General features: G+C 36.5%; 1 protein-coding gene across 2 annotated transcripts in view; it reads left to right on the top strand.

Moving 5' to 3' along the window:
• The window catches only part of OCA2 (OCA2 melanosomal transmembrane protein), a 299,659-nt gene that overhangs the window by 194,586 nt on the left and 81,301 nt on the right, over nucleotides 1-23,772 (top strand). The gene's annotated exons all lie outside the window — the stretch shown is intronic.

The raw sequence follows: 23,772 nt of genomic DNA, 5'->3' as shown, positions 1-23,772 counted from the left end.
TGTCTTATAATTTTCTGCATACAGGTCTTTTGTCTCCTTAGGTAGGTTTATTCCTAGGTATTTTATTCTTTTTGTTGCAATGGTAAATGGAAGTGTTTCCTTAATTTCTCTTTCAGATTTTTCATCATTAGTGTATAGGAATGCAAGAGATTTCTCTGCATTAATTTTGTATCCTGCTACTTTACCAAATTCATGGAATAGCTCTAGTAGTTTTCTGGTAACATCTTTAGGATTCTCTATGTATAGTATCATGCCATCTGCAAACAGTGACAGTTTTATTTCTTCTTTTCTGATTTGGATTCCTTTTATTTCTCTTTCTTCTCTGATTGCTGTGGCTAAAACTTCCAAAACTATGTTGAATAATAGTGGTGAGAGTGGGCAACCTTGTCTTGTTCCTGATCTTAGAGGAAATGGTTTCGGTTTTTCTCCATTGAGCATGATGTTGGCTGTGGGTGTGTCATATATGGCCTTTATTATGCTGAGGTAAGTTCCCTCTGTGCCTACTTTCTGGAGGGTTTTTTATCATAAATCACTGTTAAATTTTGTTGAAAGCTTTTTCTGCATCTATTGAGATTATCATATGGTTTTTATTCTTCAATTTGTTAATATAGTGTATCACATTGATTGATTTGCATATATTGAAGAATCCTTGCATTCCTAGGGTAAACCCCACTTGATCATGGTGTATGATCCTTTTAATGTGCTGTTGGATTCTGTTCGCTAGTATTTTGTTGAGGATTTTTTTATCTATGTTCGTCAGTGATATTGGACTGTGGTTTTCTTTTTCTTGTGACATCTTTGTCTGGTTTTGTTATCAGGGTGATGATGGCCTCATAGAATGAGTTTGGGTGTGGTCCTCCCTCTGCTATATTTTGGAAGAGTTTGAGAAGGATAGGTGTTAGCTCTTTTCTAAATATTTGATAGAATAGGGCTGTGAAGCCATCTGGTCCTGGGCTTTTGTTTGTTGGAAGATTTTTACTCACAGTTTCAGTTTTGCTGCTTGTGATTTGTCTGTTTATATTTTCTATTTCTTCCTGGTTCTGTCTCGGAAGGTTGTGCTTTTCTAAGAATTTGTCCAATTCTTCCAGTTTGTCCATTTTATTGGCATATAGTTGCTTATAGTAATCTCTCATGATCGTTTGTATTTCTGCAGTGTCAGTTGTTACTTCTCCTTTTTCATTTCTAATTCTATTGATTTGAGTCTTCTCCATTTTTTTTCTTGATGAGTCTGTCTAGTGGTTTATCAATTTTGTTTTTCTTCTCAAAGAACCAGCTTTTACTTCTATTGATCTTTGTTATTGTTTCCTTCATTTCTTTTTCATGTATTTCTGATCCGATATTTATGATTTCTTTCCTTCTGCTAACTTTGGGTTTCTTTTGTTCTTCTTTCTATAATTGCTTTAGGTGTAAAGTTAGGTGGTTTATTTGAGATTTTTCTTGTTTCTTGAGGTAGGATTGTATTGCTATAAACTTCCCTGTTAGAACTGCTTTTGCTGCATCCCATAGGTTTTGGTCATTGTGTTTTCATTGTCTTTTGTTTCTAGGTATTTCTTGATTTCTTCTTTGATTTCTTCAGTGATCTCTTGGTTATTTATTAGTGTATTGTTTAGCCTTCATGTGTTTGTAGTTTTCACAGATTTTTTTTCCTGTAATTGGCATCTAGTCTTATAGCATTGTAATTGGAAAAGATACTTGATATGATTTCAATTTTCTTAACTTTACCAAGGCTTGATTTGTGACCCAAGATATGATCTATAGTGGAGAATGTTCCATGAACACTTGAGAAGAAAGTGTATTCTGTTGTTTTTGGATGGAATGTCCTATAAGTATCAATTAAGTCCATGTTGTTTAATGTGTCATTTATAGCTTGTGTTTCCTTATTTATTTTCATTTTGGATGATCTGTCCATTGGTGAAAGTAGGGTGTTAAAGTCCCCTATATGATTGTGTTACTGTCGATTTCCCCTTTTATGGTTTTTAGCATTTGCCTTATGTATTGTGGTGCTCCTATGTTGAGTGCATAAATGTTTACAATTGTTATATCTTCTTCTTGGATTGATGCCTTGATCATTATCTAGTGTCCTTCTAAGTGTCTTGTAATAGTCTTTATTTTAAAGTCTATTCTGTCTGATATGAGAGTTGCTATTCCAGCTTTCTTCTGATTTTCATTTGCATGGAATATCTTTTTCCATCCCCTCACTTTCAGTCTGTACATGTCCCTAGGTCTGAAGTGGGTCTCTTGTAGACAGCATATATACAGGTCTTGTTTTTATATCCATTCAGCCAGTGTATGTCTTTTGGTTGGAGCATTTATTCCATTTACATTTAAGGTAATTATCAATATGTATGTTTCTATTACCATTTTCTTAATTGTTTTGGGTTTTGTTATTGTAGGTGTTTTCCTTGTCTTGTGTTTCCTGCCCAGAAAAGTTCCTTTTGCATTTGTTGTAAAGCTTGTTTGGTGGTACTGAATTCTCTTAGCTTTTGCTTGTCTGTAAAGGTTTTAATTTCTCCATTGAATCTGAATGAGATTCTTGCTGCATAGAGTAATCTTGGTTTTAGGTTTTTCCCTTTCATCACTTTGAATATATCCCACCACACCCTTCTGGGTTGCAGAGTTTCTGCTGAAAGATCAGCTGTTAACCTTATGCGTAATCCCTTGTATGTTATTTGTTGCTTTCCCCTTGCTGCTTTTAATATTTTTTCTTTGTATTTAATTTTTGATAGTTTGATTAATATGTGTCTTGGCGTGTTTCTCCTTGGATTTATCCTGTATGCGACTCTCTGCGCTTCCTGGACTTGATTGACTATTTCCTTTCCCATATTAGGGAATTTTTCAGCTATTATCTCTTCAAATATTTTCTCAATCCCTTTTTCTTTTCTTCTTCTTCTGGGACCCTTACAATTTGAATGTTGGTGCGTTTAATGTTGTCCCAGAGATCTCTGAGACTGTCCTCAATTCTTTCCATTCTTTTTTCTGCTCTGTGGTAGTTATTTCCACTCTTTTATCTTCCAGGTCACTTATCCTTTCTTCTGCCTCAGTCATTCTGCTATTTATTCCTTCTAGAGAATTTTTAATTTCATTTATTGTGTTGTTCATCATTGTTTGTTTGCTCTTTAGTTCTTCTGGGTCCTTGTTAAACATTTCTTGTATTTTCTCCATTCTATTTCCAAGGTTTTGGATCATCTTTACTATCATTATTCTGAATTGTTTTTCAGGTAGACTGTCCATTTTCTCTTTATTTGTTTGGTCTGGCCGGTTTTTACCTTGCTCTTTCATCTGTTGTGTATTTCTCTGTCTTCTCATTTTGTTTAACTTACTGTGTTTGGGGTCTCCTTTTCACAGGCTGCAGGTTCGTATTTCCCATTGTTTTTTGTTGTCTGCCCCCAGTGTGTAAAGTTGGTTCAGTGGGTTGTGTAGGCTTCCTGGTGGAGGGGACTGGTGCCTGTGTTCTGATGGATGAGGCTGGATTTTGTCATTCTGGTGGACAGGACTGCATCCAGTGGTGTGTTTTGGGGTGTCTGTGAACTTTTTATGATTTTAGGCAGCCCCTCTGCTAATGGGTGGGGTTGTGTTCCTGTCTTGCTAGTTGCTTGGCATGGGGTATGCAGCAATGCAGCTTGCTGGTCATTGAGTGGGGCTAGGTCTTAGCGTTGAGATGGAGATCTCTGGGAGAGCTCTCGCAGATTGATATTACCAGGTGCTGGGAGGTCTCTGGTGGACAAATGTCCTGAACTCGGCTCTCCCACCTCAGCGGCTCAGTCTTGACACCTGGCCAGAGCACCAAGACCCTGGGTTATCCTGGGGAAGATGGACTGAAGTCAGGAGAAAGCTAGAGGATTGGAGACTTTTCAGAATACTTGTTTGATGAAATCAGGCAAAGGATGGTGACATTCTGTACCCAGGCTCTCATCACGAAGGGAAAAGGGGTGCCTCAGGAAGCTGAGTGCACGCTTCCTATCATTTTATCGGTTTTAAGTGTACAGTTCAGTGGTGCTAATCACATTCACAATTTTGTATAACCATTACCACAGATTATTTTTAAAACTTTTCATCACCCCAAACAGAAACTTTGTAACCATTAAGCAGTAATTCCTCATTCTCTACCCCTTTATCCTCAGCTCCTGGTACCCTCTAATCTGCCTTTTGTCTCTATGAATTTGTCTATTCTAGATATTTCATATAAGTGGAATCATAAAATATTTGTCCTTTTGTGTCTGACTCATCTCAGTTAGAATTTTTCATGGTTCATCTATGTTATAACATGTATCAAAACTTCATTCTTTTTATGGATGAATATTTCATTGTATGTATATACCACGTTTTGTTTATACATTCATCTGTTGATGGACACTTGGATTGTTCCAAATTTTGGCTGTTGTGAATAATGATGCTGTGAACATCAGTGTACAATTATCTGTTTGATCCTCAATTTCAGTTCTTTTGAGTATATGCCTGATAGTAGAATTGCTGGGTCATATGGTAACTCTCTGTTTAGCTTTTTGAGAACTTGGAAAACTATTTTCCACAGTGGTTTCACTATTTTATATTCCCACCAGAAATATATAAGGTTTCCAATTACTCCACCTCCTCTCCAATACTTGTCATTTTCTGTTATTTTTCCTAACTATGACCATCCTAGTAGGTGTGAAATGGTATCTTACTGTGGCTTTGGTTTGCATTTTCCTAATGACTAATGATGATGAGCATCTTTTCATATGCTCATTGGCTCTTTGTAGATCTTTAGAGAAATGTCTGTTCAAGTCCATTGCCCATTTTTAAATTGGGTTGTTTGTCTTTTTGTCCTTCATTTTTATGTATTTTTATATTCTCCTTATTAAACCATTATCATATATATTATTTGCAAATATTGTCTTATATTCTATAGTTTGTCTTTTCACTTTCTTGATAATGTCTTTTGATGCACAAAAGTTTTAATTTTGATGAAGTCCAATTTATCTAATTTTTCATATGTTGATTTTGTTTTAGTGTCATATCTAAGAATCCATTGCCAAATCCAAGGCATTGAAGATTTACCTTTATGTTTTCTTCTAAGAGTTTTATGGCTTTAGCTCTTATATTTAAGTCATTGATTCATTTGGAGTTAATTTTTGTATATGTTGTGATGTAGGGGTCCAAGTTTATTCTTTTGTATGTGGAAATTCAGTTGTCCCAACTCTGTTTGTTGAAGAGATGATTCTTTCTCCATTGAATGGATGTGACAGCCTTGTCAAAAATCAATTGGTTATAGAGATATGGGTTTATTTATGGACTCTAAATTCTATTCCAGTAGCACACCGCTTTTCTCTAGTAAGTTTTGAAATTGGAAAGTGTGAGTTCTCTGACTTTATTCTTTTTCAAATGGTTTTGGCTGTTTGGGACCCCTTGCAATCCATATGATTTTGAGAGTTGGATTTTCCATTTATGCAAGAAAGGCATTTTGTTAGGAATTACACTTAATGTGCAGATCTCTTTGGGTAGTATTGACATCTTAGAAATATTAAGTCTTTCTACTCATGAAGATGGGATATGTTTCCAATTATTTGTCTTTGTTAGTTTCATTTAGCAATGTTTTGTCGTTTTCAGTGTACAAGTCTTTCACCTTCTTGGTTTATTTATTCCCAGGTACTCTATTCTTTTAGATTCTGTTGAAATGCAGTTGCTTTCTTAAATTTTTTCCAGATTGTTTATTGCAGGTGTATAGAAACACAACTGATATTTGTGTGTTGATCTCATACACTGCAAATTGTCTGTGTTCATAGCTTTCTTCTGGATTCTTTGAGATTTTCTACGTATAGGGTCATGTAACCTGTTAATAGTTAGTTTTACTTCTTCCTTTCCAATTCAGATAGATTTTGTTTCTTTTTCTTGCTTAATTGCTCTGCACTGAGGTGCCTGTTTAATGTTGAATAGAAGTGGTAAAAGTGGACATACTTATCTTGTCCTTGATCTTAAGCAAAAAGCTTTCTTCCTTTCACCAATGAGTATGATGTTAGCTGTAGGTTTTTCATAAAGTTCCTTTATCATGTTGATGAAGTAACTTCCCTTCTATTCCTAGTTTTCTGAGTATTTTAAATTATGAAGGGGTGTTGGATTTTGTCAAATACCTTTTCTATGTCAATTGAGATAAGCATATTCTTTTTTCCCTTTCATCCTATTAATGTGGTGTATAACATTGATTTTTCCTATGTTGACCACATTCTTGGGATAAATCCTTTTAATATGCTGTTGGATTCCACTTGTTAGTATTTTTTGAGGATTTTTGAATCTGTATTCATAAGGGATAGTGGTCTGTAATGTTCTTTTCTTTTGATGTCTTTATCTGGCTCTGGTATTAGGGTAATGATGGCCTCTTAGAATGAATTAGGAAGTAGTCCCTCCTCTTCTATTTTTGGAAGCATTTGAGAAGATTTGGCTGAACTCTTCTTTAAATGTTTGGTAGAATTCACCAATGAAGCCGTCTGCTTCTGCACTACTCTCTGTTGGGAGGTTTTTGACTAATGATTCAATCTCTTTACTTGTTTTAGGTCTGTTGAGATTTATATTTATTTCTGAGTCAGTTTAGGCAATTTGTGTATTTCTATAACTTTGTCAATTTCATCTGGTTATCTAATTTGTTGATGTACAATTATTAATAATAATCTCATAATTTTTAAAATTTCTGTAAGGTCAGTAGTAATGTCCCCACTTTCATTTCTGATTTTAGTTTGTTTCCTTCTCTCTTTTTTCTTTGTGAGTCTAGTTAACAGTTTGTCAATTTAGTTGATCTTTAGAAAGAATCAACTTTTGCTTTTGTTGATATTCTCTATTTTATTTCTGTTCTCTTATTTGGGAAGTTCTAGCCATTATTTCTCCAAATATTCTCTCTGCCCCTTTCTCTCGTCCTTCTGGAACTCCCATTATGTGTGTGTTGGTCCATTTGATGGTCTGTGTTCACTTTTCTTCACTTTTTCTGCTCCTCAGACTCAATACTTCCAATTATCCTATTTTTAAGTTCATTACTTCTTTCTACTACATGCTCAAGTTTTCTTTTGAACTCTAGCAAATCTTTGTTTCAGTTATTGTACTTTTCAGCTTAAGAATTTGTTTGATTTCTTTTTCTTCTTTTCCTCTTCCTCCCTCTACCTTCTCCTCCTCAACTTCCTCCTCCTCTTCCTCTTTCTCCTCCTCCCCTCTCCCTCTCTCCCCTCCTCCTCCTTCTTTTTCTTCTTCTTCACCATATTAACCATTTTAAAGTGTATAGTTTAGTAGTTTTAAGTGTATTCACATTGCTGTGACACAGATCTGCAAAATTTTTTATCTTGCAAATCTGAAACCTTTATTCATTAAATGCCTTGGTAAACACTATTCTACTTTCTGTTTTTATGAATTTGACTACTTTAGATACCTCGTATAAGTGGAATGATACAGTCTTTATCTTTTAGTGACTGGCTTATTTCACTTAGCATAAAGTCCTCAAGGTTCATTCATGCTGTAGAATGAGATAGAATTTCTTTCCTTTTTAAGTCTGAATTATATTCTATTGTATGAATATACCAAATTTGTCTATCCATTCATCCATCAATAAATATTTGGGTTGCTTCTAACTCTTGGCTATTGTGAATAATGTTGCTATGAACAAGGGTATGCAAATATCTCTTTGAGACCCTGCTTCAATTCTTTTGGATATATACCCAGAAGAGGGATTGCTGGATCATACGGTTGTTACACTTTAAGTATTTTGAGGAACCTCCATACCATTTTCCATAGTGGTTGAATCACTTTACAAACACCAACAGTGCATAAGTGTTTTAATTTCTACACATCCCCACCGACACTTTTTTTTTTTCTGCTTTTTTGATAGTAGTCATCCTAACAGGTGAAAGATGATTTCTCATCATCATTTTGATATGCATTTCTCTAATGATTAATGATGTTGAGAAATCTTTTCACATGCTTGTTGTCCATTTGTATATCATCTTTGGAGAAATGTCTGTTCAGGTACTATGCCTATTTTAAAATTAGGTTATTTGATTTTTTGTTGCTGAGTTGTAGGAGTTCTTTATATGTATTGGGTATTAACCCCTTATCAGATATATGATTTCCAGATATTTTCTCCCATTCCATGGGTTGCCTTTTCACTCTGTTGGTGGTGCCCTTTGATGCACAAAAGTTTTAAAGTTTCATGTAGTCCCATATGTCTATTTTTGCTTTTGTTGCCTGAGCTTTTGGTGTCATAGCCAAGAAAACATTGCCAAGTTCAATGTCATTAAGGTTTTCCCTTAAGTTTTCCTTTAGGAGTTCTATAGTTTTTGGTCTTACATTTAAGTCTTTAATTCGTTTTCAGTTAATTTTTGTATATGGTGTAATATAAGGTTCTAACTTCATTCTTTTGCATGTGAATATTCAGTTTTCCAACACCATTTGTTGAAGAGACTGTCCTTTCTCCACTGAGTGGGCTTGGCACCTTTGTTGAAGATCACTTGTCCATATTTGCAAGAATTTACTTCAGGGCTCTCTATTCTAGTCCATTGGCCCCTTCCTTCCTTCCTTCCTTCCTTCCTTTTTATTGAAGTATACTTGATTTACAGTATTGCATTAGTTTCAGGTGTACAGCATAGTAATTCGGTTTTTTTTTTTTTGGCTTGTTTGTTTTTTGCAGATTATATTCCATTATAGGTTATTACAAGATATTGGCTATAATTTCCTGTGCTATACAGTAAATCCTTGTTGCTTAAGGATTTTGCTTATGCTATTTTTTATATAGTAATTTGTATCTTTTAATCTCATACCCCTAATTTGTCCCTCCCCTCTCTCTCTTCCTTTTGGTTACCATAAGTTTATTTTCTATGTCTGTGAGTCTGTTCCTGTTCTCTTTGTAGATTCATTTGTACTATTCTTTTAGATTCAACATATAAGTGATATCATATAGTATTTGTCTTCTCTGTCTGACTTATTTCACTAAGCATAATATTCTCTAGGTCCAACTATATTGCTGCAAATGACAAAATTTCATTATGTTTTATGGCTGAGTAGTATTTCTGCATATATATATACCACATCTTCCTTATCCATTCATCTGATGATGGACACTTAGGTTGCTTCCATATCCTGGCTGTTGTAAATAATGCTGCTATGAATATTGGGGTGCATGTATCATTTCAAATTAGTAGTTTTGTTTTTTCAGATGTATACCTAGGAGTGGAATTTCTGGGTCATATTGTAGTTCTATTTTTAGTTTTTTGAGGAATCTTCATACTGTTTTTTACAGTGGCAGCACCAATTTACATTCCCACCAGCAGCTCCCTTTTCTCCACATCCTTGCCAGCATTCCTTATTTGTGTTCTTTGATGGTAGACATTCTGACAGGTGTGAGGTGATATCTCACTGTGATTTTGATTTTCATTCCCTTGCTGATTAACAATGTTGAACATCATTTCATGTGCCTGTTGGCCACCCGCATGTCCTCTTTGGAAAAATGTCTATTTAGGTCTTCTGCCCATGTTTGATTGCATTGTTTGATTTTTTTGATACTGAGTGTATGAGCTGTTTGAATATTTTGGGTATTAACCTCTTGTCAGTCACATCGTTTGCAAATATTTTCTCCCACTCCATATGAACAGCAAAGGACAGCAAAAGCTTTTAAGTTTGGTTATGTCCCAATGGTTTATCTTTGCTTTTATTTCTTTTGCCTTGGGGGACTGATCTAAGAAAATAATGCTTCAATTTATGACAAAGAATGTTTCACCTTATCTATGAAACAGAAACAGACTCACAGATATAGAGAGCAGACTTGTGGTTGCCAAAGGGGCAGAGGTGGGGGAGGGAAGGATTGGGAGTTTGGGATTAGCAAATGCAAATTATTATATATGGGATGGATGAACAACAAGGTCCTACCATATAGCACAAGGTATTATATTCAATATCCTATGATAAACCATAATGGAAGAGAATATGTATAAGTGGATCAGTTTGCTGCACAGCAAAAATTAACATTGTAAATCAACTATACTCAATAACATAAAAAAAGAATGTTTCACCTATGTTCTCTTCTAATAGTTTTATGGTGTCCTGTCTTACATTTAGGTCTTTAAGCAATTTTGAGTGTATATATTTTGTATATGGTGTGTGAAATGTTCTAAACTCATTCTTTTACATGCAGCTCTTCAGCTTTCCTACACCACTTGGTTTTTTTTTTTATTATTGGAGTATAGTTGATTTACAGTGTTGTGTTGGTTTCTGCTGTACACCAAAGTGAATCAGTTATACGTGTACATATATCCACTCTTTTTTTAGATTATTTGCCCATGTAGGTCATTACAGAGTATTGAAAAGGGATCCCTGTGCTATACAATGAGTCCTTATTAGTTATCTATTTTATATATAGTAGTGTGTATGTGTCAATCCCAATCTCCCAATTTATTCCTCCCCCGCCCTCCACTTTCCCCCCAGTAACCATAAGTTTGTTTTCTACATCTATGCTCTATTTCTGTTTTGTAAATAAGATCACTTGTACCATTTTTTAAGATTCCACATATAAGTGATATCACATGGTATTGGTCTTTCTCTGTCTGACTTACTTCACTCAGTATGACAATCTCTAGGTTCATCCATGTTGCTGAAAATGGCATTATTTCATTCTTTTTATGGCTGAGTAATATTCCGTTGTATATATGTACCACATCTTCCTTATCCATTCCTCTGTCAATGGACATTTAGGTTGCTTCCATGTCCTGGCTATTGTAAATAATGCTGCAATAAACATTGGGGTGCACATATCATTTCAAATTATGGTTTTCTCCAAATATATGCCCAGGAATGGGATTGCAGTATCATATGGTAGCACTATTTTTAGTTTTTTAAGGAACCTCCATACTGTCCTCCATAGCAGCTGTACCAATTTACATCCCCACCAACAGTGTAGGAGGGTTCCCTTTTCTCCACACTCTCTCCAGCATTTATTCTTTGTAGACATTTTGATGATGGCCATTCTGATTGGTGTGAGGTAATGCCTCATTGTAGTTTTGATTTACATTTGTCTAATAATTAGTGATGTTGAACATCTTTTCATATGCTTTTTGGCCATCTGTATGTCTTCTTTGGAGAACTGCCACTCATTTTTTGATTGGGTTGTTTCTTTTTTCCTATTGAGCTGCACGAGCTGTTTTTATATTTTGGAGATTAATCCCTTCTGGTCGCTTCATTTGCAAATATTTTCTCCCATTCTGTGGGTTGTCTTTCTGTTTGGTTTAGGGTTTCCTTTGCTGTGCAAAAGCTTTTAAGTTTAATTAGGTCCCATTTGTTTATTTTGTTTTTACTTTCATTACTCTAGGATGTGGGTCAAAAAAGATATTGTTGGGATTTATGTCAGAGAGTGTTCTATGGTATCTGGTCTTAAATTTAGGTCTTTTCTCCATTTTGAGTTTATTTCTGTGTATGGTGTTAGGGAGTGTTCTAATTTCATTCTTTTACATGTAGTTGTCCAGTTTTCCCAGCACCACTTATTAAAGAGGCTGTCTTTTCTCCACTGTATATTCTTGCCTCTGTTTTCATAGATTATGTGACCATAGTTGCTTGGGTTTATCTCTGGACTTTCTATCCTGTTCCATTTACCTGCATTTCTGTTTTTGTGGCAGTACCATACTGTTTTGATGACTGTAGCTATGTACTAGAGTCTGAAGTCAGGGAGCCTGATTCCTCCAGCTCCGTTTTTCTTTCTCAAGATTGCTTTGGCCATTTGGGGTCTTTTTTGTTTCCATACAAATTGTTAAATGTTTGTTCTAATTATGTGAAAAATGCCATTGGTAATTTAATAGGGATTGCATTGAATCTGTAGATTGCTTTGGGTGGTATAGTCATTTTGACAATATTGATTCTTCCAATCCAACAACATGGTATATCTCTCCATCTGTTTGTGTCATCTTTAATTTCTTTCATCAGTATCTTATAGTTTTCTGAGTACAGATCTTTTGCCTCCTTTGGTTGGTTTATTCCTAGGTATTTTATTCTTTTTGATGCGATGGTAAATGGGATTGTTTCCTTAATTTCTCTTTCTGATCTTTCATTGTTAGCGTGTAGGAATGCAGGAGATTTCTGTGTATTAATTTTGTATCCTGCAACTTTACCGAGTTCACTGATGAGCTCTAGTAGTTTTCTGGTAGCATCTTTAGGATTTTCTGTTATAATATCATGTCATCTGCAAACAGGGGCAGTTTTACTTCTTTTACGATTTGGATTCCTTTTATTTCTTTTTCTTCTCTGATTGCCATGGCTAGGACATCCAAAACTTTGTTGAGTAAAAGTGGCGAGAGTGGACCTCCTTGTCTTGTTCCTAATCTTAGAAGAAATGCGTTCAGTTTTTCACCATTGAGAATGATTTTTGCTGTGGGTTTGTCATACATATATGACCTTTATTATGTTGAGGTAGGCTCCCTCTATGGCCACTTTCTGGAGAGTTCTTATCATAAATGGGTGTTGAATTTGTTAAAACCTTTTTCTACAGCTATTGAGATGACCATATGGTTTGTATCTTTTAATTTGTTGCAGTGTATCACACTGCTTGATTTGTAGATACTGAAAAATCCTTGCATCCCTTAGATAAATCCCACCTGATCATGGTGTATGATCCTTTTAATGTGCTGTTGGATTCGGTTTGCTAGTAATTTGTTGAGGATATTTTCATCTATGTTCATCAGTGGTATTGGCCTGTAATTTTCTTTTTTTGTGATATCTTTGTCTAGTTTTGGTATCAGGGTGATGGTGGCCTCATTGAATGAGTTTGGGAGTGGTCTGTTTTTATGTGGGAATGTCCTTTTGTAGCCTGTGGGTTTTTTTTTGTTGTTGTTGTTATTATTATTATTTTGGTATAAGGGCTGTTTTTAGTATGGATGTCTGCCACCTTTTCCCTCAGTGTATCCTGGCCATTATCCCTTTGAAAGGGGGTATGACTGGTGTTGTGACCAGAGCCTGCCCTGGATATTGAGCAAGGCCTCCCTTTTGCTTTGTGGTTGTCTCTGCCCTGTCAGAGGTGTGGACTGCTCCCTAGTTGCTGGAGTAGAGGCCCCCAGATCTCTTTCTTAGCTGTGATTCTGATCTTTGGTGTGAAGTAGGTGGGTTTGGAGCACTCCCACTAGGAGAGAAGCCACTGAGTATTCATTCTCTAGAGCTGTTCACTTGTGAGTGTGCTCTGTTGTATCACCTTTCACCTGTTGTGCAAGATCACAAGTTACTCTGTTGTTGACACTGCTTTTGGTGCCTCCTTAATCATGGGTATGCTGGCAGTTGTCCCTGGTGTCTCTCAGGTGTTGTTTTCACCAGGCCACCAGTGTAGATCCACTGAAGTCAAGTCCCAGGTTTGTAGTAATCATGGAACTGGACCTGCTGTGGGTGCTATGGGGGCAGCTCAGACTCTGACCTGGCCCAACCCCCATGTGTACATGCCCACAAAGTCCACAGCTGCTAAAGCTAGACCCATCTCAGTTGCAGGAGCACTCATTGTCTGTTTAGATGTTCCACAGGTGCTGAGTTTACCAAGCTGGTCGTGGGGGTTTAATCAGCAGTTCGTGCAGCTTCAAGGAGAGATTTCAGCTCTTCTTCCTTAGTTACATGGCTCCTGAGACTTAGCTTTGGTTTCAGCCCCATCTCTGCATGTGGGCCACCCACGGGCATCTGCTGCTCATCCAGGTGAGAGGGAGAATAGCTGGCAACCAACTGGGGTGCACATGCTCACCCAGGCAGGAGAGGACAGGGGTGGCGACCAACTGGGGTGTGCATGCTTGCCCAGGCAGGAGGGGTGGAGGCGGCGACCAACTGAGCTATGAGAACCTGCTCCGGTGGGAGCCCCTCCTAGTGCCTGCAGAGGCAGGGCTGGTACATGGGGAGAGAGGCTGTAATGGCAGCTGCACACTTTGCATGTCACTCATCAATGGCGCTTCACTTCTGTGGTGTTCCGGGCTTCCTCCAGGAGCATTCCCAGTTGTGGAGCTCCTCACTCCCATCCTCTCAGGCTGTCTCCATGCAGCCAACAGCAGTCCTCTCCCCAGGTCTGCTCTCCAAACCCCATGTTCCAACACCCAACCCCTGTGTGCACCAGTGGACACATGTCTCAGGCTGGGGAGCCCAGAGCTGTGGTAAGGATTATCTATGTAGGTCTCACTCTGTCCTGCCTGCCACTGACCAGTTTCTGAGCTCTCTCTGGGCCCCTGAAGCTCCCTTTCTGTCTCAGCTGATCTCCCCACTGCTGAGGGAGCTTCCCCAGGAGAGCCTCTCCTCTCCTTCAGCTCCCTCTCAGGGGAGCAGGTCCTGTCCCACTTCCACTTTTCTTTTTTTCCTTTTCTCTCTTTCATCCTGCCCAGTTACACTGGGACCTTTTCTTGTCCTTTTAGGTGTTCAGGTTCTTCTGCTAGCATTCAGCAGGTGCTCTGTGAGAATTGTTCCATTTGTAGAGGTATTCTTGATGTACTTGTGGGTAGAAGTGAACTCCATGTCCTCCTACTCCACCATCTTTACCCCTCCCCCCTACACCACTTGGTGAAGAGACTTTTTCTCCATTGTATATTCTTGCCTCCTTTGTCATAGATTAATTGATTGCAGGTGCATGGTTTTATATCTGGGCTCTCTATTCTGTTCCACTGATCTATGTGTCTGTTTTTGTGCCAGTACCATACTGTTTTAATTACTGTAGCTTTGTGATTTGGCCCTATGTCTAGAAGGGTTATGCCTCCAGCTTTGTTCTTTTCCTCTGGATTGCCTTGGCAATTCAGGGTCTTTTGTTATTCCATATAAATTTTAGGATTATTTGTTCTAGTTCTTTGAAAAATGTCCTGGGTATTTTGATAGACATTGCATTAAATCTGTAGATTGCTTTGGGTAGTATGACCATTTAACAATATTAATTCTTCCAATCCAAGAGCACCAGATATCTTCCCATTTCTTTGACTCATCTTTAATTTCCTTTATAAATTTTTATAATTTTCAGAGTGTAGGCCTTTCAGCCCCTTGGTTAAGTTTATTTCTAGGTAGTATTTTTTTTATGCAATGTTAAATGGGATTTTTTTTTTACTTTTTCTTTCTGATATTTCACTATTAGTGTAAAGAAACAACAGATTTCTGTATACTACTCTTGTATATTGCAACTTTGCTGAATTCATATATTTGTTCTAACAGTTTTTGGATGGAGATTTTAGGTTTTCAGTATAAAGTATTCTGTCATCTGCAAATAGTGACAGTTTTACTTCTTCCCTTCCAATTTGGCTGACAATTATTTCTTTTTTCTTGTCTGGTTGCTTGGGCTAGGACTTCCAAACTGTGTTAGATAGAAGCATCCTTACCTTGTTCCTGAATTTAGTGAGAAGGCTTTGAGCTTTTCACCTTTGAGTATTATGTTGGCTGTGGGTTTTTCATAAATGGCCTTTATTATGTTGAGATATGTTCCCTCTATACCCACTTTGGTAAGAGATTTTAATCATCAATGGATTTTGAATTTTTTCAAGTGATTTTTCTGTGACTAATGAGACGATTGTGTAGTTTTTTTTTTTTGATCGTGTAGTTTTTGTCTTTAGTTTTGTTAATGTGCTGTATCACATTGATTGATTGATTGGCGTATGTTGAACCATCCTTAAGACACTGGAATGAATCCAACTTCATCAAGGTGTATAATCCTTTTTATGTATTGTTGGATTCAATTTGCTAAAATTTTGTTGAGGATTTTTGCATCTATATTCATCAAAGATATTGGTCTGTAATTTTATTTTTTTTGTAGTGTCCTTGTCTGGTTTTGGTATCAAGGTAATTGTGGCCTCATAGAAAGAATTTGGGAATGTTCCTTTCTCTTCAATTTTGTTCAATAGTTTGAGAAGAATAGGTATAAGTTCTTTGTATGTTCGGTTGAATTCCCAGTGAAATAGTCTGGTCCTGGACTTTTGTTTGCAGGGAGTTTTTTTAAAATTACAGATTCTATTCACCTTAGTGATCAGTCTGTTTAAATTATTTATTTCTTCCTGACTATTTTGGCAGGTTGTGTGTTTCTAGAAATTTGCCCATTTTTTCTAAGTTGTCCAATATGTTGACATATAATTGTTTATAGTATTCTCTTATGTTTTTTGGGGTATTTCTGTGTTATCAGTTGTTATTTCTCCTCTTTCATTTCTTATTTTGTTTATTTTTGTCCTCTCTCTTTCCTTTTTGGTGAGCCTGGTTATAGATTTGTCAATATTTTTCCTCTTTTCAAAAACCAGCTCTTGGTTTTATTGATCTATTTTATTGTTTTTATGAACTCTATTTTATTTCCTCTTTGATCTTTATTATTTCCTTCTGCTGACTTTGGGTTTTGTTTGTTCTTCTTTTAGGTGGTAGGTTGTTTATTTGAGATTTTTCTTGTTTCTTGAGGAAGGCCTGTATCATTATGAATTTTCCTCTTAGAACTGCTTTTGCTACATCCCATAGATTTTGTAAAGTGTGTTTTCATTTTTGTTTGTCTCAAGTTATTTTCTTATTTCTTCTTTGATTTCATCATTGACCCAGTGGTTTTATTTATTTTTTTGTAGCATGTTTAGTCTCCATGTGTTTCTTCTTTTCCTGTTTTTCTTTCTGTAGTTGATTTCTAGTTTCATACCATTGTGGTTAGGAAAGAACTTGAAATAATTTTCATCTTCTTAAATTTGTTGAGGCTTGTATTGTGACCTAGTATATGGTCTATCTTAGAGAACATTCCATGTGTGCTTGAAAATTATGTGTATTCTGCTTTTTTTTTGGATGTAGTGTCCTGTAGATATCAACTAAGTCCATGTGTTCTATTGTGTCATTTAGGACCTCTGTTGCCTTATTGATTTTCTGTCTGGATGATTGTCTATTGCTGTCAGTGGGGTGTCAAAGTCCCCTAATATTATTGCATTATTTACAGTTTTTCCCTTTATGTCTGTTAGTGTTTGCTTTGTATATTTAGGTGTTTCTCTATTGGGTGAGTATGTTAATGAGTGTAGTATCCTCTTCTTGTATTGATCCCTTTACCATTATATAATGCCCTCATATGTCTTTTGTTATAACTTTGTTTTAAAGTTTATTTTGTCTGATGAATATTGCTATCTCTGCTTTCTTATAAAGAAGTATATTTTTTTCTTGTAATGAAATATATTTCTTAACATGAAATATACTTTTTCATGTCCTCACTTTCAGTGTGTGTGTCTTTCACCCTGAAGTGAGTCTCTTGAAAGCAGCATATTGTAAGTTCTTTTTTTTTTTAATCCAATGTGCTCCTCTGTGTCTTTTGATGGGAACATTTAGTCCAGTGACATTTAAAGTAATTATTGATAGGTATGTACTTATTGCCATTTTAATCCTTGATTTCCAGTTGCTTTTGTTGTTCTTCTTTGTTCATTTCTTCTTCATTTTGTTTTTCCTTTTGTGGTTTGATTTTCTTTTGTAGTATCTTTGAGTTCCTTTCTTTTTGGTTTTTGTGAATCAGTATATGTTTTTGATTTGTGGTTACCATGAAGTTCAAGTATGTTTACCCATAACTATATCTACTTGCTTTAAATTTATAATCTTTCAAGTTCAAACATATTCTAAAAGATATACATTTTTGTACTCTCTTCCCCACATTTTGTGTATTTGTTGTCCTATTTTACATCTTCATGTTTATCCTTTTCCTGTTTATTGTCGTTATAATCCCTTTTATAATTTTTAAATTGTTTTGTAATCTACCTACTGGCTTATTTACATGATCTTCAATCCTTACTATATATTTGCCTTTCCTATTGGAATTTTCCCTTTCCTATGGATTTTTCTTCTTTTCTATTTACAGAAGATATTTCAATATTTCTTTCTAGATAGGTTTAGTATTGATGAGTTCTTTTAGTTTTTGCTTGTCTGAGAAATTATTAGTTTCTTCTTCTAATCTAAATGATAAGCTTGCTGGGTAGAGTATCCTAGGTTGCAAGTTTTTCCCTGGCAGGACTTTAAATATATCATGCCACTCCTTTCTGGCCTGCAAAGTTTCTCCAGAGAAATCAGCTGATAACCTTATAGGAGTTCCCTTGTAACTGACTCTTTGTTTTTCTCTTGCTGCCTTAGAATCCTCTCTTTGTCTTTATTTTTTGCCATTTTAATTATGATATGTCTTGGTGTGGGTCTATTTGGGTTCATCTTGTTTGGGACCTTCTGTGCTTACTGTAACTGGATATACATTTCCTTCTTAAGGTTTGGGAAGTTTTCAGCCATAATTTCTTCAAATACATTCAATCCCTTTCTCTCTCTCTCATTCTTCTTGAATTCTTATTACGCATAGCTTGGCATGGTTTATGTTATCCCATAGATCTTGTATGTTGCTTTCACTTTTTAAATTTGTCTTTCTGTCTGCTGTTCTGATTGGATGATTTCCATTATTCTATCTTCCAGATCACTTATTTGTTCTTCTGTGTCATTTAGTCTGCTATTCATTGTTTCTAGATTGGTTTTTATCTCAGTAACTGAATTGTCTATTTTTGGCTAGTTCATCTTTATAGTTTCTAGTTCCTTGTTACAGTGATCTGCATTTCTCTTGAAAATATTTCTTAGTTCAGTTAGCATTTTTATTACCACCTTTTTGAACTTGGTAGGCTGATGAACTTTGTATCATTATTTATTTTTTCAGGGGATTTCTCTTGCTCCTTTAATTTGGAGTAGTTCCTCTGACATTTTACTTTCTCTGTCTTTATGAATTTAGAAGAAATAGTTATCTACTCTAGTCTTGAATGGGTGTTTTTATGTGGGAGTTTCCCTGTGTAGACTGTGTATGTCCAATGTCATTGGTGGGAGGTCTGGTTTTGATATGGATGCAAGCTTTGTCTTTCCTCAGGGTGTGCTAGCCAATATTCCCTTGATAGGGTGTGTGGTTGGTGTTGGGGGATATAAAGCCTGTATAGGATGTGAGGCGGGACTTCCTCTCTGCTCTGTGCCTGTTGCTCCCCTGTCCAGGGTGGGGTCTGCTCCCCAGTTGTTGGAGTAGAAGCCCTGAGGGTCGGTTCAATCAGGTTCTGTTGCCCTTGAGTACATGGCCTGCCCCAAAGGAGGTAATTGCTGAAGCAAGTAAGGCCCTTGCAGTCACAGAGGATCTATGTGCCACATGTGTAAGAATCCACAGTTCTGCTCAGAAACAGCCCAAGGTACCATCCATTCCCCTGTTGTGTTCATCCCAGATTTAGTGCAAGACTGTGGTGTAGAGTAGGCTGGGACTGGGGGGATCAGGGTACTGTGGCTGCAGGATCTGAGGTGGCTGCATTGCTGCCTGAGACCTAGACTTTCTCTGTGATAGTCTTCTCCCAGGACCTGTCTGCCCCAGATCCAGTGCTAAGCTGAGGTGTGGATTTGGTGGACCCAGGGCCCTCTCACTGGGAGACAAACCTCTGCATGCTCCTGTGGCACCACCTCAGTGCCTATTTCTTTGTGTGCCTTGTGTTGTTGAAAATGGGACATTTGAATATTATAATATGGTAATTGTTCCTTGGCCTTTTTCCCAGAGTTTGCTGTTTTTATTTTGAATTGCTGAAGGCTGTAGTAGTCCATTTGTTTTGTGACTTTCCCAAACTATTTTTGCATAGGCTATATTTCTTGTCATGCATGGTCACTGAATTCTGTGTTCCTTAGTGTGTTCAGCTAATGTTTTTACAGAGATTTCCTTGAAAGTCAGGAGCTAAAAATCAAAAATAAATAAACAAATACAACAATAACAAAAGCTAAATCTTAGCTTTAATAGTGTCTGCTAGTTTGGGGATATTTCTATAGAGGATGAGAGCTTAGAACTGCCTATCCACCATTTTGCTGATGTCACTCTGACATCTTCCTTCTTAAGTGCTCTGTCTTTGGATGTACTTTTACCTTTGTCTTGAATGCCCTTTCCCTCTTTACCTGGAAAGTTATATTCAACGTCTAAGATCTTGCCTGAATATCACCTTCTTTGTGAAATTTTATTTCAGCCACCACATTGTTACTCTCTCTGGCTGCTCCCTAATTGTTTGTATGTACACACACTGTTACAGCCAGTATAACTGTTTACCTATAGATGTGTGTTCTCCACTGGATGGTAAGCCTTTTGAAATCCATGTGGTATCTTGCTTACATTTCCATCCATAACCCTTAAGTTCAGAGCCTGGCACAGAACAGGCATCCAAGAGTGGCATATAGAAGAGCTTAAAGGGACACTCAGTGAGGATGAGATGAATAGGAGTAGCCTCTGACATGTAAGAAGACTGGTCTTTCAAGAGTATGGAACTGGGAACACTTTGGAAAACAGAAATTAGGAAAGATAGTAGTAGACAAGGGGTAATTTGAATATATATCTTCATATTCTGTAGGTCATATGCAATAACTATTGTTTTCCAGAAGATAATCTATATTTATGCCCTCAAAGGTAAAATAAGGGTAATAAAAAATTGGAATCAGCACATAAAATTTTAATATTATTTTAAATGAAAGGTGGAGGATTGTCAAGAATTGTTGGTTGACAGGATACTTGATTCACCCAGATAATTCTTATTCAAGAGATTTTTTCCCTCAAATATGTAAACAATTGAAGTCTCAATGCTTTTCTTTTTGTAATGAGTAGTTTTCTGCTTCTCCCAGTTACAAACTTTGGCCTTGGAGAACTCCTCTATCTTTCTGGTGGACAATAGTAACCTCTAACTTTTGAAGGTGTAATGATTTAGTGAAAACCATACACAGAAATATCTATTAAATACACGATTATAAGCAAGCACAAATCAGTTTGTGCAACCTGTTTCATTAATCTGATAATGTCATAGTTCTTTGAACTTTTAGTTCACTTTGCAAGAAACATTAACAATGAACCAAAAGATGACAAATATTCTAGTAAAATTCTGTGAGCCTTAGAGTTGGCATCAGACACAGAATGTTTAGAAATGAAGTGTCGAGCCCTCTCCCTGATGAAGAGCAGAGCAGGCATCACGCCAAAAGTTTTTTAGACCTCTTTGAAGTCCCTCCCTCCTGACTCTCCCAGTACCTCTCTCCACAGGCAGTCTTTGATTTGATTTCTGTCACTATTGGTCAGAGGTTGGGAAGCTTTTTGTAAAGGGCTAGAGGTAGTAAATATTTGAGGCTATGTAAGCCATACACTCTGTTATAAATACTCAACACTACTGCTGTAGTGCTAAAGCAGCCATAGAAAATGTGTAAATGAATGGTTGTGTTGTGTTCCAATAAAAATTTATTTACAAAAACAGGCAGCAGGCCAGATTTGACCCATGGGCTGTAGTTTGTCAAAGCCTGCTACTTGTATTTTCTAGAGGTTTATATAAAAAATTGTATATGGGGACTTCCCTGGTGGCACAGTGGATAAGACTCTGTGTTCCCAATGCAGGGGGCCCGGGTTCAATCCCTGGTCAGGGGACTAGATCCCACATGCATGTCACAACTGAGTTCACATGCCACAAGTAAGGAACCCACATGCTGCAACTAAGGAGCTGGTGAGCCACAACTAAGGAGCCCACAAGCTGCAACTAAGGAGCCTGCCTGCTGCAACTAAGACCCAGCACAACCAAATAAAAAATAAATTGTATATGCAATATTTTTGGTCTGACTTCTTTCATTCAGCATAATTATTATGAGATTTATCCATGTGGCAGTGTACAACAGTAGTCCATCCTTTTTATTGCTGAGTAGTATACTATGGTTTGACTATGCCACAATTTGTACATCCATTCACCTATTGATGGGCATTGGATAGTTTGACTTGACTATGACAATGAAAACTGCAGTGAATATTTGTGTTCAATTGTTTGTATCATCATATACTTTAATTTCTCTTGGGATAATACCTAAAAGTGGAATGGTTGGAACATTTAGTGGATTTATGAATAACGTTTTTGAAAACTGCCAAACTGTTTCCCAAAGTAGTTATACCATCTTACAATTCCACCAGCAGTGTATGAGATTTCCAGTTCCTCCATATCCTTGTCAACACTTAGTTTGGTTGATCTTTTAGACTTTATACATTCTAAGGTACATAGTGAAATGTCATGTGGTTTTACTTTGCATTTCCCTGGTGACTAGTGATATTCAGCATCTTTTCATGTGCTTGTTTGCCATCCTTTTATCTTCTTTGGTGAGGTGTCTCTTCAAAATATTCCCCATTGTAATTGGGTTGTTTACTCATTTTTGAGTTTTGAGAATTCAGAAAATGCATTCTGGATATGAGTCCTAGATGATTTACAGATATTTTCTCCTAGTTCATGGCTTGTCTGCTTTTTCTTAACAGTTACTTGAAAAGCAGGAATTTGTTATTTTGATAAAGTCCAATTTATAAACATTTTCTTTTATGGATACATGCTTTAGTGTATCTAAGAAAACTCCCCCGAGATCAAAGAAGTTTTTGCCTATGTTTATTCTAGAAGTTTTAAAGTTATAAATTTTACATTTAGGCCTATTGTCCATGTAGCTAACTTTTGTGTATGATTCAATAAACCGATCAAAGTAAAAAAAAATTTTGCTTGTGAATATCCAATTGTTTCAGCACCATTTATGGAAAAAATTACAATTTCCTCACTGAACTATTGTTGAACTTTTCTTGCAAATCAGCTGATCTTTAACTTGTGGGTGTATTTCTGGACTCTCCATTCATCAGTTTGACTATATTTATGTAATACTACACTGTTTTGATTACCATAGCTTTATAATAAGTCTTGAAGTGAGGTAATGTATGTTCTCCAATTTTGTCCTTCTTTTTCAAGATTGTATTGGCTATTCTAGGTCATTTGAATTTCCGTATGAATTCTGGTATTTCTACAAAATATTCTTAGGAAAAACTAAAGGAGACCTTAATATATGGAGACATATACCACATTCATAGATAAGAAGACCGTATATTGTTAAAATGCCAATTCTTCCCAAAATAATCTATACATGGTCCCCAAGTGTGTCCACATTCTAATTCGTGATGTTAATACCTGTGTATGTTATGTTACATGATAGAAGGGACTTTGCAGGTGAAATTAAGGTTACAAATCTTAAAATAGGGAAATTTTCCTGGATTATCCAGGTGTGCCCAGTGTAATGACATAGGCCCTTAAAATGGAAGTGGAAAAGAGGAGAGTCAGTTAGAAAGATGAAACAGAAGAAGAAACAGGAGAGATCTGAATTGTGAGAGTGACCTGACTTGACCCACCATTGCTGGCTTTGAAGATAGAGGAAAGGGGTCATGAGCTAGGGAATGTGGGTGGCCTCTAGAAGCTGAGAACAACTCCTGGGTGTCAGCAAGTGAGGAAGTGGGGACCTCAGTTTGAATTGAATTATGTCTACAACCCAAATAAGCAGGGAAACAGTTTTTGTCCTGAAGCCTCCAGAAAGGAATGCAGCCCTGCCAACACCTTACCTTTGTTTTGAAGCTCTAACTAGAGACCCAACCAAGCTCATCATACTTCTGACCTATGAAAATTGTGATATAATAAGGAGGTGCTATTTCAAGCGACTACATTTGTAGTAATTTGTTATGGCAGCTATAGAAAACTAGTACTCTTTTTATGCCTGTATAATCTATAGCCATATCACTGATCTTATTCTTGATATTAGCATTTTTCCCCTTTGTCTTTTTGTCCTATTTAGACTGGCTAAGGTTTATCAATCTTCTTGATCTTCTAAAAGAACCAAGTTTTGGTATCATTGTTTTTCTCTAATATTTTTCTATTTTCTATTTCATTTATTTCTGATCCAGCACATTTTTATTCTACTTATTTTGAATTTTATTTGCTCTACTCAGAAAAAAATTTGTTCAGCCTAGTTGAACAAAAACTTCACAAAAGAACATGT

The sequence above is a fragment of the Balaenoptera borealis genome, assembly GCF_965194805.1.
Source record: "Balaenoptera borealis genome assembly, chromosome: 6".
Lineage (NCBI taxonomy): Eukaryota > Metazoa > Chordata > Mammalia > Artiodactyla > Balaenopteridae > Balaenoptera > Balaenoptera borealis.
The sequence above is the reverse complement of the archived record's forward strand: the minus strand, read 5'-3'. Positions and strand labels throughout refer to the sequence as shown.